The following is a 5,877-nucleotide window of genomic DNA, read 5'->3' as shown; positions in this document are numbered from 1 at the left end:
ATGAGGGTTAAGTGACTTGCCTAGGGTCACACAGCTAGTAAGTGTTGTGTCTGAGGCTGCATTTGAACTCAGGTACTCCTGACTCCAGGGCCAGTGCTCTATCCACTGTACCACCTAGCTGGCCCCTCTTACTCTCTTCTTAACCCCTTACAAACTGGCTTCTGACCTTGTCATTTCACAGAAATTGATCTTTTCAAAGTGACTGCCAAATCCAACAACCTTTTCTCAATCCCCATTCTTTTCTTTCATGTCTCGGCAGCTTTTGACACTGTTGATCACCTACTCATTGATATTCTTCTGTCTTCTAGGTTTTCAGGACATCACTCACTCCTGGTTCTTGTCCTATCTGACCATTACTCCTTAATCTCCTTTGCTGGATCCTCCTCCAGATCACACCTGTAACTGTAGATGTCCCTCAGAGTTCCATCCTCTTCTTTTCTCCCTCTAAAACTACTTCATCTGGTGATCTCATCAGCTCCCATGGATTTAATCACTATCTCTATGCTGATGATTTTCAAACCTACCTATCTTGCTTTAACCTCTTTGCTGCCTTCTAATCTCAAGTCTCCACCTGCTTTTCAGATTTCTGAAACTGAATGTCCAGTAGACATCTTAAGCTAACCATATCCAAATTAGAAATCATTATATTTTCCCTCAAATCCTTTCAACTTCTACCTTCCCTATTACTGTAGAGGGCAACATCTTTCCCCACAATCCTTCAGTCTCAAAACCTTAGAAGTTATCCTTAACTCCTCATTATCTTCCCCCCCACTCATCCACTTCTAAGCTGTTGCCAATGCCTGTTGATTTCACTTTTGCAACATTTTTCAAATATTCTGCTGTTTCTCTGACACGGCCCCCACTTTGGTGTAGCCCCTAATCACCTCATGCCTGGATCATTGCAGTAGCCTGCTGGTGGGTGTGTCTGCTTCAGATCTCTCCTCACTCCAATCCATCCTCCATTTGGCCACCAAAATGATTTCCCTAAAGCCTTGGTCTGACCATGTCAATCCCCACCCTACTTAATAAACTCCAGTGGCTCTCCATCATCTTCAGGATCAAATATAAAACCCTCTATTTGGCATTCAAAACCTTTCATAACCTCCTACCCTTCCAGTCTTCTTCTTTTTGTGGGGCAATGAGGTTAAGTGACTTGCCCAGGGTCACACAGCTAGTAATTGTCAAGTGTCTGAGGCCTCATTTGAACTCAGGTCCTTGTGAATCTAGGGCCAGAGCTTTAGCCACTGCTCCACCTAGCTGCCCCACTTCCCAGTCTTCTTGCTCCTCTATCCAGTGACATTGGCCTCCTGACTGTTTTACAAACAAGACACTCTATCTCTCAGGTATAGGCATCTTCTCTGGTTGTTCCTCATGCCTGGAACACTTTCCTTCCTCATCTCCACCTGCTGACTCCCAGGCATCTTTGAAGTCCCAATTAAAATCCTACCTTCTACAGTAAGCCTTTCCCAACCCCTCAATTCCTCTGAATGGTAGCTTGCTTTGTATATATTTGCTTATATGTTGTCTTGCCCATTAGCTTGTAAGCTCCTTAAGAACAGGGACTATCTTTTGCTTCTTTTTGTATCTCCAGCATTTAGCGTAGTGCCTGGCAAAGAGTAGTCACTCAATAAATGGTGATTGATTGATAAATTCATAAGCAGCCATGACATATTATAAAAAAGACTACACAGCAACATTCCCAACAAGAGTTAATCTCCACCTATACCCCTTAAGCAATAGGAAATGCAATCCTTTCTTCTAAGGCATCTCAATCTACTTTTGGACAATTCTGTTATAAAACTTCTTTTTCTATAAAGCCAGTTGTACCCCTCTGGACCCTCTTACCCATTGCCTCTAATTCTGCTGTCTGGAACCAAGCAAGAGAGACCTAATCTCTCTTCCACATGACAGTTCTTTGTGTATTAAGAGATTTCTCTCATGTCTCTCCTAACACTTCTTTATTTTTAGTTATTTATTTATTTTTGCGGGGCAATGAGGGTTAAGTGACTCGCCCAGGGTCATACAGCTAGTAAGTGTCAAGTGTCTGAGGCCAGATTTGAAATGAGGTCCTCCTGAATCCAGGGCCAGTGCTTTATCCACTGTGCCACCTGGCTGCCCCCATAGCAACTCATCAAAACCATCTACAAAGGCATTAAAGGAATTGCATTCTGCCTTGGTAGAGGGAGTTTACATACCCACTATGCAATAACATTCTTAAATAATGAAATTAATAAAATGGCATTTTTTCCTTTCTATGTCACACTTTTGACCACTGAGCTTCAGGTACATGAAAATCCCTCAGTCTTTCTTACATGAATTGTTATCTGGCCATAGAAACCTGTCCCTCTCTGCGGCCACTGTCCTTGGGAGCTCTGGCCCCAGCACCCTTCTTTTCTTTCTTTCTGGTGACCCTTACAAACACTCTTTGTTTTACATTATCTGTAGATTGGATGAGCATCCCCCGAGTGAGCATCTCACCACCTCAGGGGCTTCCTAACAACCAGTTCTCCCCCCATTTTGGGGGGAGGCAATCAGAGTTAAGTGACTTGCCCAGGGTCACACAGCTGGTAAGTGTTTGAGGCTGGATTTGAACTCAGGTACTCCTGAGTGCTTGATCTACTGTACAACCTAGCTGCCCCCCTCCCTCAATTAAAAAAAAAAAAGATTTCACTTTCTTCCCACTGCTCCTTATAACCAGTAGATGATTAAAGGCCAGCTTCTTTGCCTGCTAAATCCATTCTCTGGGGGCTTGATCTTTTAAAGAGAACAGAGCAGAGTGAGTCTTCATCTTTCAGGCAATTTCCCACTGTTATAGGATCTCCTGCTTAGCCTTTTTGTAAGACACAGGTTATGTTGGGACTGTAGGTATTTGTCACTTAGGAGAAGAAACAGTTGGGGAAGGTCAGTAGCATGGCAGTGGTATGCTGGATGCCAGCTCTTAAATTTTCATTGTGAGCATTTATACCTCCAAAATCCACAAACACAGCAAATCAGGGCTTGATTGATTGTTTTGTTGATTTTAGATTTAATAATGGGATGGGGAAGATGTTAATAACGCAAATTAAACATAAAAATGTATCATAATACTTTTTTTTGTAGAGCTGGTTGTTGAACATTAACCAGTAGACCCCTGAACGGACCTGTACAGGCTATGGTTCTTATCAGTCAGCTGGTCACCACCTAGGTCAACTTAGAACTGCAAGAAACATAGATCATTTACTCTAATCCTATCACTTTAGCAAGTAATTGAAGCCCATAGAGAGGAAGAGACTTGCCACGGATCATTCAGGTAGCAGAGGGATTTGAACCCGGGACCTCTGACATCAAATCTGGTGTATTTTTCACCACACCATGATTCTTGGTCCAAATGCATATACGTACTCTGTATGACTGAGCTCTTCTTTTAGGTTCAAAGGTACACATTGAGGAGGGGGCCAGGGGGTGGGGGAGAACACTTTGTCTTGTTGAACTTTCCACCTGAGGTCCTTCTCCTAGTACTGGTGAGAACTGTTAGTACAGTCCCTTGACCCCTAGAGAAACTTTTTCATTGGAGCAAGCCTTGAAAAGTATGGAAAGTGAGGTCAGGGCTACTGCTAGGGGTACAGAGTGGATTCAGGGAGGGGTGTGTCCAGAAGAGAGCCGCAGCCTCTCCCAGGGGTGCAGAGTCACAGCTGGGGCCCTGAGATTTCAGAATGGCCTTGGATGGAGAGGTGGGCTGGGGCACATGTGTCTCAGGTGTCTCAGAGTAGGGCTGGTATCTTGGGAGGGAAGATTGTAGAACAAAGCCAAGGCCTTCTCGGTGTACAGGTCTCAGTAGCATCCCTAGAGGACTGAGCTATTCTCCCCAGGGTGGGAGAATCCCAAGATGAGGGGGAGGGAGGGAAATGCCTCTGCAAATCATATTGCACATCATGTACTTCTTCTCTCAGAAATCTGGTTACAGCATGTGGGATGATGAAGGCATCCTTAGGCCTGGGAAATGATGGGATGAGGGTATATGTGAGCTGAGTGTGTGAGTCTCAGGGGCATTTAGACAGGGGATAACTAGCTTCTCTGCCTCTGACATCAGCAGGTAATGGGGCCCCAAGGCTGACCAGTTCTGCCTATGGAAGACCTGTGTGTAAGTGATGGTGGTGGTGGTGATGGGGTTATCCCTTTGCTATCTGCCCTTCCCGATGATCCTTGCGTCAAGGGCTAAATTTATATGTCCTCATCTGGGGATAAACATTCATTTCTGAAACCTGTGTGATCTTCTGGGGAAGGGGGAAGAGCTAGAGGTGGCAGGAGACAGAGATGAAGAAGACCCAGGTCTGCCCCCTGAGGGAACTAAACAATTTAATACCAGTGATGAAATGGGGACACTTTGGACCATTCTGGCCAGAAGAATGGGACACAAATACCATATGTGTTCTGAGGAGTGAGGGGGAGGTTCAGATGAGGGAGGGATCATTTTGGCTGGGGGGTAATGGGGAGAGTCTGTTATTAGAGTAGCCTTCCTGGAGGAAGTAACACCTGAAGTGGGCCTTGAAGGATGAGTAGGGTTTCAGCAGCTGAATATCGGGGTAGGGGAAAGGGGCAGTCCAGCAGCAGGAAATGATGTGAAGAAAGCCTTGAGAATGGAAAAGATGAGGATGAGAATGAGGAGAGCCAGCCCCAGTTTGGCGGGAGCATTCACTATGGGAAGGGGAGAAGAGTGGGGCGAAATTCTAAAGGTAGGGTGACAGCAGATTGTGGGGAGCTGTGAATGCTATGCTAATGTTTAAAGTGTTTTTAGCAGAGAGACTTAGCTGGGTGGGGATAGGAGAATTTGTGGGTGTATACATATGTCTGATCTGGGATTAACTGATGGTCTACACTCTGACCCCAGCATCCCAGGGCAGATAGATACATGGCTGGGGAGAACTCTTGAAATCTAGAGTCCTGCAGGACTGTTGTCGGCAACTGGATCTAGGCTCAAAGGAGACTAAGGGTTTAACTGACAGAACCCCAAAAGCATTTTAGGCCAAGACTGCTCATCCCCATTAGGGAGAAGGGACTGGAAGGAGGGGGGTGGGGGTGTTTTGTGTTTTCCAGGAAGTGTGAATGTGTAAAAGGCTTCAGGCTGTGGAGGTGCCACTGGGGGTGGGGGTGGGGGTAGGGAACGGAGGTTCTCAGCAGGTTCACTGACGCTGAATTCATTAGCAGGAGATTCCTCTTCAACACTATCTCTGACACCTTTTCTGACACGTCTCTGAGCCTCTGACACGTCTCTGAGTCTCTGACACGTCTCTGAGCCCCTGACACGTCTCTGAGCCCCTGACACGTCTCTGAGTCTCTGACACGTCTCTGAGTCTCTGACAATGTCTCTGAGTCTCTGACACGTCTCTGAGCCTCTGACACGTCTCTGAGTCTCTGACACGTCTCTGAGCCTCTGACACGACTCTGAGTCTCTGACAATGTCTCAGAGTCTCTGACAATGTCTCAGAGTCCCTTGACATCATCTCTGAGCTCCTGATACCCATCTCTGCATCTCTGACTCCTCTGAGGCCCCTATATTCTCTGAGACTCTGAGAAGGTGTTTGAGCCCTTCCCTGATCCCCCCCCCCCCGCCTCCCGTCAAAGTCCTCAGCACCGTCCCCTTCCCAATAGGCAGGTTAGGGTTTCTCTGAGCACCATGGGAATGTTTTCCCCTACCCCCGCCCCCCTCACGATGACTCGAGTGGGGGCCTGAGCCCTATCTCAAGATGGAAAAACCCCAGGAGATGCTGCAGGACTGGGTCAAAAAAAAGTCCTCCCCGGCACTCATCACCCTGCCCAGGGGTGGAGGTTATGCGTCTCCATCCATCTTCCCCAGCACAGCCCAGACACAGACACAGACACACAGATAGACTCATAGAC

Source organism: Dromiciops gliroides, chromosome 1 (genome assembly GCF_019393635.1).
Source record: "Dromiciops gliroides isolate mDroGli1 chromosome 1, mDroGli1.pri, whole genome shotgun sequence".
NCBI lineage: Eukaryota > Metazoa > Chordata > Mammalia > Microbiotheria > Microbiotheriidae > Dromiciops > Dromiciops gliroides.
Note: the sequence above shows the minus strand (reverse complement) of the source record.